The following is a 13,561-nucleotide window of genomic DNA, read 5'->3' as shown; positions in this document are numbered from 1 at the left end:
CTCAAGAAGTTTGCAACCTATACTCGGGAGACATCAAACTACCACCTTCCAAGGCCACCATCACCACATAACACAATCTCCCAATGGGTTCTTAACTTCCATTTGACCAGATGCTGCCCTTCCAAACTGCACATTTAGAATGAGCCTGCAGTTTATACACAGCACAACACAAATGGAGTGATCTGCAACTAACTGAATGGTGTTAGTAAGGCACTAATTTACTGCATCAACATCAGAAGGATTAAAGTCAGTCTAGCCTGCAAGCTTCCAGTGCTTGACATTTTAGCTCAGAGCAGCCACCTGGCACCCCAATTATGGATTCAAGAGATGGCAAGAGAAGAGGGAAGACAGAGTTGGAAGAGCCGTGGTGCGTGCCAAGAAAGCAGAAACCCGCACTGCTCAGAGGAGGAAGCTAAAGACCGTTACAGGAAGTCCGACTCTGGAAATGGACTGCTCCCCTAACAAAGTCGCCGCCTGTGGCACGCTCTGTGTCTGGGAGGAAGAGTTCTGTAATCGTCTGGCATGGTTGAGCTGAGGGAAGATGCATGCCCCTTTGGCCTATTCTGCTGAGCTGGGAAGGAAGGCTAGCTGAGAGGCAATGCCTAGAACAACCTAGCAGAAAGATGCTAGTCTACATATCAGCGGTGACTTCCGGTTTAACCCAAAATAAAACTATATATGTAAACTATAGAAGAATCAAAAGGTATGGTGGTTTTCACTTTATTAAATAAGGGGTACATTAGAAATATGAGAAAAAAGGGCCGATTCAGAGTATCCTCTGTTATTTTTGTTTTTAGAGAGGAAGCAGTTGCGCCCATTTCCCTTAGACTGTGTGGCATTGAGAAGAGAAGCAGCCACCCCAAAGGAGGAGATAGTTTCCCTCATTTATACCAACTTTGTTCTTTGGGTGGGTAAAATCCTAGGTGGGGGGGGGTTTTGGATGCTGCAAGAGAGTGAGCATGAGGGATATCGGTATGTGAATCACCACAGAGAACCAAAATAGTAATATAAATGTGTTCATTGTATTTATGAACAAAAAATGTATGTTTGAATTTTTTTACTTGTGTTAAATAAATGATAATATGGAATGCTTGATATGTTTATGGATAATGTAAATCAAAAAGTTATTCTTCTGTGTAATGTCTTTTTAGATTGCGTTGGGAGACACTGAATGGTATGCATACGCCTGAAGAAGGTGGTGAATAACATACCGCAGAAATGCGTCGCTGCTCTGTTGATTGAGCACCCAAGCTCTGCCGGGTTAGATTATAACAAAAACACGATAGTGATCTACCAGGGTTATCAGCTTTAGTGTATACAGACTTGGTGTGCTCATTTGATTTATTAAGTCTTTGATGTCTGTTTTGTCATACTCTCCCAGGATATTTTTATGTATGTTTTTAATCAATGTGATTATTTGAAGCAAAGTTGTGATGTACTTGCTCTTTTAACGTGTTTAACAAAAAATCTTTATACTTTGAATCCTATTAGGATTATAAATAAATATTGTAATTGTTATATTCTGGTTTGTTACTACTTGATGTTGGTGATGCGAAATGTGCATGTATGAAAGTAATGTGTATGCATGATAGGATTGTGTACTTGTAAAGAGCCCAAAGATAGCTGGTCTCTGACAGTGTCTATTTAGTGGTTCCTGCACATAAGATGGCAACACCACAACCACTGTGGAGCTGACTTGGCAAGTAGATTACTGTAGAACCACTCCGCCTCCTCCTTGGCAAAAGGTGCATAATTGGCACTTCTAATGGCAACCTGGTACCTATTTAGTGGTGGCATGGTAAGTTAATCTGTTGCTAAATTAGCACCAGAAGACAATTAAATTGATATGTGCCAGTGGTGGGGCTGTGCCCTGCTTTACGACAATACTATGCAACTAGCTATGAACAGATTAGCCACAATCCACAAAATGCACTGCTCTCCCCTCCCCATCTCCCCCAGCCACACAGACACTATTTATACATGGGGCAGGGGACAGGCCAGTATAGCTTCTTTCAGAGTACTACTCTTAAAAGATGATGCGTTAAGTGACAAATTAAAAATAAACGCAGAGAGGTTCTAAACTTACGTTATTATATTAACTAACTTGTGTCTGGCGTCAAGATAGCACAGGTATGAATAGGGACACACAAGTTACCTGTAGCCTCCCTCGAATCATAACTGGAAGAAGAACTAGGATTAACCAGCATGCACCGTTATGCAAATTAAAACTATGTGCATGAACAATGAAAAATGTATGAAGTTAATCATTCTTTACTCATTTACATTCATTTCAACTAAATCATGTTGCCTAGATGGCGATCGGAAAGGAGCTCCGGGAATGAGCTCCGCAGGCTGTGGATCAAAGTGGCGATTATATCCCAGTTCAGCCTCAAGGTGCAGAGTTGGCGAGCAAGAAACTGGTAATTTAAAAGACTTGTGAAGGAAATCAAACACCCGGACGAAGAGCGAAGTAGAGATCTCGTGGAAGGCAGAGACACTTGCCCGAGGCTGAGCTGGTCCAGTCTGTGCGCTGTGGGCACAGAGCGAAATCGGAGCGGATGAGGGATCCGTCATTGGAGCTGGCCAGGTCTTCCCGCTTGTGGTGGAGGATCTGAGGAGAGGCCCGGAGGATCGGCAGGGACCGGAGGCAAGTTCCGTGATATAGGTGTGGTGTGCGGGTACCTGGGAGTGTGCTGCCGCAATAGATGCCGGGTGGCTGAGTGCGAGAGGGGAGCGTCCTTCACTCATTGCCTCCCTGCAATCCGCTCATTTCCAGCGTCCGTTTCGAGCGTCGGAAGTGGCGGCGGGCATTGCGAGGTGGAGACCCGCGCAGAGAGCCTTCTGCCTCGCAGGAGGTCGTCCTGTGACTGGAACGCCCCTCCTCCCTACGCGTGCCTCGATAGTGAAAGCAGGGCAACGCTGAACCAGCGGGTTGGTGCCTGGGTCGCGCTGTGTCGCTGGATGCAGCTTCTTGCCGTGATCTTTGCCGATGCAGGGGGATGGTTGGTGAGAGGCAGCCATCACGGGCCGAATAGGTGAAGCACTTAAGTGTCTCTCCTTTGTGAGCGGCGAGACACGAGGGCAGTGACTTTCCCTTGGGAGTGGTGCTGCAAGAGAGGCAAGTGATACGGGACGAGTGGGCTGGATTGGCTGGTTTGTACTGAGACAATGACTTGGGAGTGGCTGGGAAACAGAGCGGTACGGAGGGACCACTAAACACAGGCACTGATTGTTTGCTATGTACTGTCTCCAGGATGTGAGAAACTTTGTCACCTTTCTGGGCTGGTGGCACACAGGCTTGTCTGTCCCCAGTTGTGTTGTATCCTGGATGCAAGAAGCGCTGCCACCATTTTGGGGGGCTGATTGATTTCATTTCGGCAATGAGCCATAAAAGTCAGCAAGAGATAAGTATAACATACATATATACAATTCATCATATTAATGGGAGATATTTTACATTAAATTGGCGATAAAATTTGTTTTGTAAGTAACCCATAAGTACACAATACCGCGTGTAAAAACATAAATAACAATATATAAATTAATTAAAAGCCAGAAAACAATTGATTGCATGGGCTGGAGAGACAATAAGACATAAGCAAAACACAGAAAGTGGGGAAAGGGGGAGGGCAGAGCATAAATCCAAATATATTTACAGCTTGTAACCAGATAGTTTCCGAATAAAATACACACTGTATAAAAATCTACTTGTTCCAAACACCACTAGCTGTGAGGTGTTTGACTTGAATATACGCTCTGCCTCTTTGTAAGATCTAACCCCCACATAATTACAAACAGGTTTGATCCAACAGTCCCTTGTTTTTTTGTATTTCGGGCAGAAAAAGAGTAAGTGGGCAGCATCTTCTTTAGCCCCTAGAGAGCAAAGGGTACACAAGTCAGGGCCTTTTACCTTCCCCCAACAGGATGTGTATGCATTAATCTGTAAAACCCCATACCTAAACTGTAAGTATAATGTTTTTGCTAATGGTGGACAGATCTCATCCATAAATTGCTCTAAACTAGGTGTATCTTTGAAAAGCAAAAATTCCATGGTCAATTTGCCAGACGATGAGCTATACAATAGCTCACCGTTGACGTACGACCAAAAGGTATCCTTTACAAGCTTCCTAGAAGACAATGTCATGTTCTGTGGAGAATCCCATAGATGTGCAAGCCCTAATCGCTCATACCACTTTGAAACATACTTTACCCATGGTGTATTCAAATAGCCATCAATCTGAGATAGTTCGACAAGTCCACTTTTATAGACACTCAGTTCCGGGGTTACCCATAGTCTGACCCAATACAACAACGGTCTTAATATTACTTGGTAATCTATTTTTTTGAGATTAATATCTAAAAATACAGGGACCAAAGGGGGTTCTAGTTGGTATTTTTAGTAGACTACGCACAAAGTGATTTTCCATTTTTCCAAAAGTATTATTACAATAGTAGCCCCAAACCTCAGCACCATAAAGGGCAGCCGATTGTGCCTTAGCTTTGTATACTTCAAGAGCCGGGGATATAGCCTTGGAGTAGCTAGCTCCGTGGACTTTTAGAATAGGCATTGAGTTTTGTTTGAGGGATAGGGAACTTTTGTCCATCTGTCCTTTCCAAGACAAGTTACTGTCCAATAATATCCCCAAATAGGTAAAACTCCCAACCTGTTCCTGTTTTTTTATTTTCAAGGAACAGATTACTCCTAAGGGATTTTTGGGGGTTTATGGACATACTTAGTTTTGCTAGGGTTTATTTCTAACCCCTTCCCCTCACAATATTTTTGGAATGTGTCAACCAAGTTTTGTAAGCCTCTCGGAGTTTGGGAAATAAGGATAGTATCGTCGGCAAATAATAATGCCGTAACCGCTTCACCACCTAGCTTTGGGGAATCATGCACGCAGTTACTCAGATAACTTGGTATATCATTAACATATAGGGAAAAGAGTGTTGGGGCTAACACGCATCCTTGGCGCACACCACAGTCTACGGGAATAGCCCTTGAGATTTCACCATTCTTTCCCCATCTGATTTTAGCAAAATTCCCCGTGTGAAGCCTGATGAGTTCTTTAAGTAGTTCCCCTGGGACCGCCATGTTCTTAAGTGTAGACCACAGCAATTTACGCGGAACAAGATCAAAGGCGGCCCTAAGATCCACAAACGCCACATATAGACTACCCTCTCTTAGGTTTATGTACTTCCAACAGATGCACATAAACCTAAATACTTGGTCGATAGTACTAATTTTGGATCTAAAACCAGCTTGATATTTAGTCAGTATTTTAGTCTCTTCAGTCCAATCTAAAAGCCTGTTTAAAATATGTCTGGCAAAAATCTTTTGTAAAATGTCAATTAAACTAATTGGGCGGTAATTACTAGGATCATAACGGTCTCCTTTTTTAAAAATTATTATTTCTGCCCCTTTCCAGGAATCAGGGATTGGTGTACCAGCAGCAATCGAATTGCACAGGAAGTTTATGTATGGTCCCCACACTTCTACATCATGTTTTAGTAAATCGCCGGGAATTTTGTCGGGACCAGGAGCTTTGCTCGTTTTCACGGCCTGCAAGGCCTGAATGGATTCTTCTAAACTAAAATGTAAAGGAGCATTACTCGTTTCTAAGTCTATCTCATGGTCCTTGAGGGACAAACTCTTCTTTTTATTGGCGTAAAGCTTGGTAAAATGATCACACCATGTGTTTTCATCTAAGAAAATATCCTTAGTTGAACTACCCTTCTTATTCCCCTTGGCAATTAAGTTCCAGAACGTACTTTGGTCACGCTGCTTAGTTGCATTTAAGAGATCCTCCCATATAGTTTCATCCCAGGATTTTTTTGCTTGGTCCATGGTTTTATTATAAGTTAATCTTCCGTTTTTTATATCTAGACGATTTCCAGATTTTACTGCCTGAATCAACCTTAATTTAGCTTGTCAGCAATCTTTATTATACCATGGATTCACCATCTCGAGAAGATTCCCTTCCCTATTACTGTCTTTTTTATAAGTTTTACTCAGTAGTGGAGTTAAAGCATCTAACAACTTATAATGTAAATCAAGAACACCCTGAGTACCCACTAAAGGTAGCTGGGGTGTTCCCAAAATTTTACATAGATGTTTTTCAATGTTTTTTCCGATCCCAAAATGTATGACCATCTTACCGCACGTCTATTGTTAGATATTTGTAACTCCCCAGTTGATGATGTTGGTAACATTTCTTCGTCAGGCCTAGTAATAAATGGGTGAGGATCTAACCATAATTGGAGAGGGAAGTGATCACTCTGTCCTTTGGTCTACCTTAAAATCTGCTATTAATTCCCATACGTTCCGGGATGCCATTACAAAGTCTGTGATCTGTAAGTTCCCTTGAAATAAGTCAGAGCTGCTGGTCTATCCGAGCAGAAACGGCCGTTACAAGCCCTTAAGTCGTGCGCAACAGTCAATTGCAAAATTTGTAGAACGGCTACGGTATTAACTGAGCCCACTGACTCTAAGGGTAAAATATCATTAATGGCGTCTTGTTAATCGAATATTTTTTCCATGCCCGAAACAGGCTCATATTTACAATTAAAATCCCCGCCAACTAATACCTTTGCATTATCTCCCAGTGTATCTAAAAAGGAATCCAGGAGTTCTATCGTTTTAGATTCCTTATGAGATGGATATGGTCTATTGTATATATTTATTAAGTAAATGATTTCTTTCCCTCTGGTAAGAATTTTAATGCCAAGTAGGTCTGGAGGGGTAATGGATATCTGGCTAGCATCTATTTCTAGAGACACTTTAACCCAAATAACCAATCCCCCTGATGCTCTACCTCTAATAGATGGTGTTGCATTAGAACAATATGTTTTATAACCCAACCTGTGGGGAGTTTCCACCATCCATGTCTCCTGTAAGAATATGATATCATAATCCTCAATATATGAGGACCATATCACATCCATTAAATTCTTGGCTAACCCAGCTATATTCCAAGATAACATTCTAATACTTGGATCCTCTTTTACATGTGGTGAAGCTGGGCCTACTAATATGATGTCATTCCCTGTATTGACCTCGGATATGACTAAAGGATTTACCTTATTAGCAACTTCAATATCGTCCTTTCCCTCCATGGACATTATATGATACTTGTCTATGACCCCCGAACTAGCTGCCTCACTCGTTGTAGGATAGGAAGATAAAATCCTATTTCCCAGCTTGTCTAACAGTATCACCGGGGCATATTGGTATTGTAAATTTTGAACCCAATTGTTCGACATTCACGCCTGAACCCCATATCTGATTGTCTATTCGTGTGTCTGTGCTCGATTCATTAAGTTGTAAAAGTTAGTCGTTTTGATCTAACATGCTCAATGCTGAGAATCTATTTTCAGTTGGGATGATAAAGTTTATGCCTCTGCTATTGAGCAAGGGTCTGCGATTGTTAGGCAATTGTGGTACTCTGGTCAAATGCCTATAGAAATACCCCAAAGAATGCACACCCACATCAAACTCCCCTTTATCCCGGGATGCTGCTCTTAGAAGGACGGTCGCAACGTGCTGGGGGTGTCTAAAATTAATAATTATGCAATCCCCCTTGCATCTTTTTCTTGCGTTACCAATCCAGGATACCCTTCTAGTAGACAGTATGTCAGAGAGGAGTGGGGGAAAACCACAGTTTATGTAACCAAGCAATTTATTTCCGTTTAAGAGAATCGTGGGATTCCTCCCGATGATTTGATACGGTCGGTTCTGGGGGTGGGACATTTGAAAGGACTACAACATAAGGTTCACAATCGGGCGGGAGATGAATATGATTTGGTCTATATCCAGGAGTAGTAATCCTCACTATTAGGTGGAGCTACATTTGACTGAGTGGTACAACCAACTGGATGACATATCTCCCTGGGTAAAGATTTGAATGGGCTTTTTCTTCTGATTGTGGCCGGCTGTGCCTGATCATTTGAATATATTTCTGACTCAGGAGTTGTTGCGGTCTGATCTTTCCTCTTATTCTCTAAGAGACCGCCCAACCTAGATACCTCCATAGATAAGAAATCAATTTTTTCCAAAAGGGGTTTGGTCACAAGATCTAATTTTGCCTCAAATAGGCTAGATACCCCCATGGATAAAGAATCAATTTTTTCCATGAGAGGTTTAGTCATGAGGTCTAATTTTGCCTCAAAAATCTTGGCAATGTGTCCCAAAAGGTTATCGTTCCCATCACCCTTGCTAGCTGTGTTATCAGTAGCAGTCACAATACTTCTATGTCTTTGGTCCAACTTCGACTTAGAGTGGGCATTTCCCCACTTAGTTAGGGTTTTCCTACATTTCCTAACAGGTCTCTTAGAGGGGGAATGAGGTGACACAGGTTCACTAGATAACTCTAACGGTGCTTGAGTAGATACTTCATGGTCTAAAGAAGTGGTAGCTATGATTTCAGTACGAGAAGTATCAATACTGGGTAAATCCAACATATTAAGATCACTTTCAATATCAATATCTATAGAAGTGGTGAGATCCGGAGTAGAATCCTTCCCCAGGGATTTTCTTCGGTCGTTTATCTTGCTCACCATTTTGACCAAATAGTTGTCCAAGGTGGAGTTCTTTGTGGCCATTCTGAGTCTCAATACAAATGTGTTAGTCTCTAGTATAGATAGTAAGAAATCAGTACTGTCTAAAATCGTATCTCTACGCACCAGTAGAGAACACAAGAAAGGTTAAAAGAATACCTATCTCGTTTCAATCGCCGGTTGTTACAGTACTATAACGGGACAACAACCCTGCTACAGCGATTGTTAAACTGGATAAAACCTTGATACAACTCACGTCATCAACGTAGTAACGATCAATTTTAAAAAACCTTGATTTAGGGAGGTGGCCCGGCCCGACCTCTTCCGGCCTCCTAACGGCCACACAACGGCCCGCCCTTTGCCCGGGCTTAGCCCGGCGCCGCCCGCGCGCGGCCCGCGACGCGGAGGGAGCCTCAGCAATTTATGCGCCTCCGGGCGTGCAGCACGTAGCCACCAGGAAGTGGTACCGGGAACTCTGGGAGCTGTAGTCTCCCCCCACAGCGGCCAGCGGTAACGATGGCGGCGGGAGAGACCAACAGCGTGAGCAGCCCAGGAAGAGTGCAGCAAGATGTGACCGGTGTCGGCGGCGTCAGGTAAGTGTTGTTTCAGGATTGATTTAAATTTAATACAGGCTCAGGGCAAAATGGTGTAGAAGTAAAATGAGATAGGACTATTGCACTAATAAAGTATCAGAGGACTTCAACATTGGGTCTATTGAATAGAAGAAAACAGAGGACTCCATCTCAGAGATGGACGAGTAGAAAGTAACAGGACTACATTTCAGGGACTCTGGTCCAGTAACAGAGACATACGACTTCACTCCAGACTGATGCTCTCTTGGCAGCCATCTTGGTGGGGGCAGAGCATTGCCAATGATTGAAATTTTGTTTTATACTTTATTCCAAGTGAAGTTTGAGAACATGAGCAAAACATTGCTACCTTTCGCATTTTTCTTTAGACTGTAGTCCACGGTAAGTCGAACAGGAGCTTACTGGCACGTTTAAGCTATACTCCAGACAGATACTTGACGGATTTTCTACCAAAGAAACTAGGGACAGTTGCTTTACCCACACAAGCAATTCAGTAATAATAAGGTACAAAATCTTTTAATCACAACTATGTCAGGGCATCATCTAAAACCGGAAGGAATCATACTCCATTTACCCTCCCAATCTTTCTAAAAATGCCTCCAAAACTTTTAAACATAACCTCAGAACTAATCCTAAAACGATAATACTAGATCTTTCAACTTAAAAAAGGCGCAATTATTAACGACTATTTTCTTTACTACTAAAATGGCTAAATGGATTAAATAACTCGCTGAAAATACAGGAATCGAAAAACATTCCCTATGGAACCAAGGTGCTCATTACACCTTCCCGAAAGCGGAGAGCATCATTAAACACAACGTGTTATAAAAACGGCATGTTTCTCATTCAAGCTGCCAACAAAGATCTGGAACGTTTAGATGAATATTTCTCAATATAAAAAAAAATACCATGTCCTCAGCAGCCCCACCTCAAGAAGAAACCAACCTAATAAGAATTCTCAAGCCATCGTCTCACATGGGAACCAATCGGCAAGGAGATAGATCCCCCAACAGTCTAATCAACAAATTACGCTAGACTGCATAAACACCAATGAAGAGCCCCAACCGTTAAATCAGGAAGCCAGTAATTCGCATGCTGGTACAAATGGAAGCGCTAGTTTGCATAAACTCCACTGATGAGCCCTAAATGTTATATCAGGAAGTCAGTAGTTCGAATGATCGCAAAACTGGAACCGCCAGGGCTATAGAACTCCTAGACGGATCGCGATTTGTCAGTAGAATGAAATTGAATCACGAAACCAGTAAGTCAGAAGATAGCTGCCTCAACACAGCTATCATTAGTTACCTCACCCTTCGACTCTAGCTCCCATCCAACCCCCAACACTGATCCTAACTCGCTACTGGGAACAGTCAGCAGGTTGGAAACTACACAAGTTGAACAAGATAACTTTAGAGGCACGCACGAGACCAACACAGGGATGTGCGGATCTGTTTCTAGTCACAAAAAAACATGCATAGATCCAGCAGAGATATACAAAGCTGCCTCCCAATAAGGGTACCCACACAACCGCCCACCATTACTCAACCTAGATTCGGAAAAGATTAGAACCCCTCAAACAAATAGGGAATTAAAAAATTTCAGTTCGCAATCTAGCAAGACTTACAAAGCCATGCTTTTCGCTATTCGAGATATGAAGAAGCTGCTGTGCCTATCAGAACAATGGCTCGCAAATATGGAGGTTCTTCTGAATTCCTCTTATGAAAACACAAGTTAAACGCTGTTCCACCCCAATGGCAGCGTCAAACAGAATTTACTGCCCCCGTACGCAACTCAACTATTTGACAGACAGTGAGATATTATCCATTCTGTCTACATATGAACCTGCTCACACTTCTCAAACTAAGATAGGTGAAAACTAGATCCAAACAATCCCAACGAATGCTGGTAGAACTTCTAAGGCTAACAATAAAAGGCTAAATCCTAGCAACCTAAAGAATGGTCATTAAGGGCTGGAAAGATTGTTTCACCAATGAAACGTTCTCAGAAACGCATTCGGTGCATACTACTCAACTGTCATTCAGCAAATAAACACGCTGCTGACATAGCCAACCTCATACTAAACCATGAAATTGACGTAACCATTTTAACAGAAACATGGCTTTCTGACTCGTCCTCACCATGCTTAGACCGGTTAGTCGCGCCGAACTACCGGATTATGAGACAGGACAGACAAGACAGAATGGGAGGAGACATTGCCTGTGTACACAGATCAGACATAACCAACACAAAAATACTCTGACCCTTAGTCTTGTGAATATCTGGGTAGGTCTTTAAGATCGGCAGATAACCAAAACTGTTAAATCCACGCACTCTACCACGACCCCTGGTACAAAGACCACGTTCATAGACCAGATGATAGAAATCATAACTATCAACTCTAATCTGCGATCTAACGATATTTTCCTAGGAGACTTTAATATTCACTGGGAGGATCATTCGGACAGTCAGATCACACTGTTTAAAGCCTTCCTGGAAGAGCAATCCTTAGTTCAAGGATGTCATCTCCCTACCCACTCCAAAGGCTCCACCTTAGATTGGATCATAGCTAAAGAGAAAGCGATCGAGAAAATTGTAATCACCCCCTGCGATTGGTCTGACCACCACATAATTACATTCGAAATTCTTCATAAAAACCAAATCATCCTCACAATCTATTAAGCCCAAAAAATGGACCCGGGACACTAGAGGAATCAATATGGAAAACGTAGCAGCTAGCTGTGAAATAGATTTGCAGCCACCTAAGAGCATGGTTGACGCCAGTGACCTCACATTGCACTATAACAAGACAATGTCAAGCATTAGCAAAGACATAGCCCCTCTAAAACTAAAGAGAACCTCCGACAGACAAAAACCTGTGGTTCAATGGCGCCCTTAATGAAGAAAGGTTGTCACAGACTCTCAGAAAGTAAATGGCGACACCCTTCTTCGCCCCACTTAACCCAACTGAGACAATCCAGGAAAGCCTATAATAAAAGCATTCTAAAATCAAAAAAAAGACTCAGGAAAGAACTGCATAATGCAGTAAACCGACCAAGGAAACTATTCGATCTACAAAAAGAACAATCAAATAAATCTGCACCAGCCACTACAAAAACAATCTTAAATAGTGAAGATTTCTCTGTTTTCTCTACAGACAAAGCTAACTCACTGGAGGGGGAGCTCAAAAAAGCAGCCGAAGACATTGAAAGAGATAAGGGCACTTTAGAGGAACAGGCTCAACTAGAGTTAGAACAACCAAAAAACAATGCTCAATGGTCAGGATTTAAGTCGGTCAGTGAACTAGACTTTGCAAAGATCATGTCGACCACTAAACCTAACAATCACTAAAACGATCCCTTACCAGCAAAGTGCTGGTCTTCTATAAACCACCTGCTAATCCTGCCATGGACAAAGATCATAAATGCCTCATTGTCACAAGGCCAAATACAGGCATGCCTAAAAACTGGTCAAGTCATTCCACTCATAAAAAAACCAACAGAGAACCCTCTGATCCTAACAACTTCAGACCAGTAACAAACATTCCCATGCTAGCCAAAGTACTGGAAAAAGGTGCCCAACAACTACTGAGTCTTCATATTTCGGATTTCAATCTGTTAAAATGATTTCCAATCTGGTTTCAGACCAAACCATAGTACAGAAACAGCAATTCTGCACATCGTAGAGGACGCTTTACTGGCTCTCGACCACAACGAAACAGGTCTCCTAATCCTGTTGGACCTGTCGTCGGGTTCCGACATGGTAAACCATGCCAAAATATTAGATCGGTTGAAAAATAATGGGGCTAGAGGGAACAGTCCTAAAATGGTTTAGTTCCTTTCTTGAGAATAGATCGCAAAAATTCATTATCAACCAAACCCTTTCAGGCCCAACCAGAAATACAATCGGAGTTCCGCAAGGGTCAACACTCTCCGTCGCTATTTAATCTATACGTAGAACCACTCACGGATATATTACAAAAAGCAAACATTTCTTTCCACATGTACGCAGATGGCACTACACTGTACATCAAGGTTGCATCGACAGAAGAGATAAAGACCATGAACCAGGCACCAACGAGAACCCTCCAATGGCGAACCACGTGAAGCTAAACCCTCAAAACCAAATTCCTACTGATTACACCCCAGAAAAGCAAAATCAAATATAGTAGAATGGACCAACTTTATCACTGCTCTAAAGTGTACTTCGAAGATTGTGGACTACTAAATCCCAGGGAATTATTCTGGACAAAAATCTGAACATGTTAGCACATAGCAACACAATGGCAAAAAACGCCCGTTTCCATTTAAGCTACCTGCAAAAACTAAAACCATTCCTAAATAAAACAGATCTTAAAACAGCAGTCCAGGTACTGGTCATATCAAGGATTGAGTATGGTTGCACTACTTTGGCCGGGCTCC

General features: G+C 42.3%; 1 protein-coding gene across 8 annotated transcripts in view; it reads right to left on the bottom strand.

Moving 5' to 3' along the window:
• The window catches only part of GSN (gelsolin), a 191,906-nt gene that overhangs the window by 57,489 nt on the left and 120,856 nt on the right, over nt 1-13,561 (bottom strand). The gene's annotated exons all lie outside the window — the stretch shown is intronic.

The sequence above is a fragment of the Triturus cristatus genome, chromosome 1_2, assembly GCF_964204655.1.
Source record: "Triturus cristatus chromosome 1_2, aTriCri1.1, whole genome shotgun sequence".
Classification (NCBI taxonomy): Eukaryota; Metazoa; Chordata; class Amphibia; order Caudata; family Salamandridae; genus Triturus; species Triturus cristatus.
The sequence above is the reverse complement of the archived record's forward strand: the minus strand, read 5'-3'. Positions and strand labels throughout refer to the sequence as shown.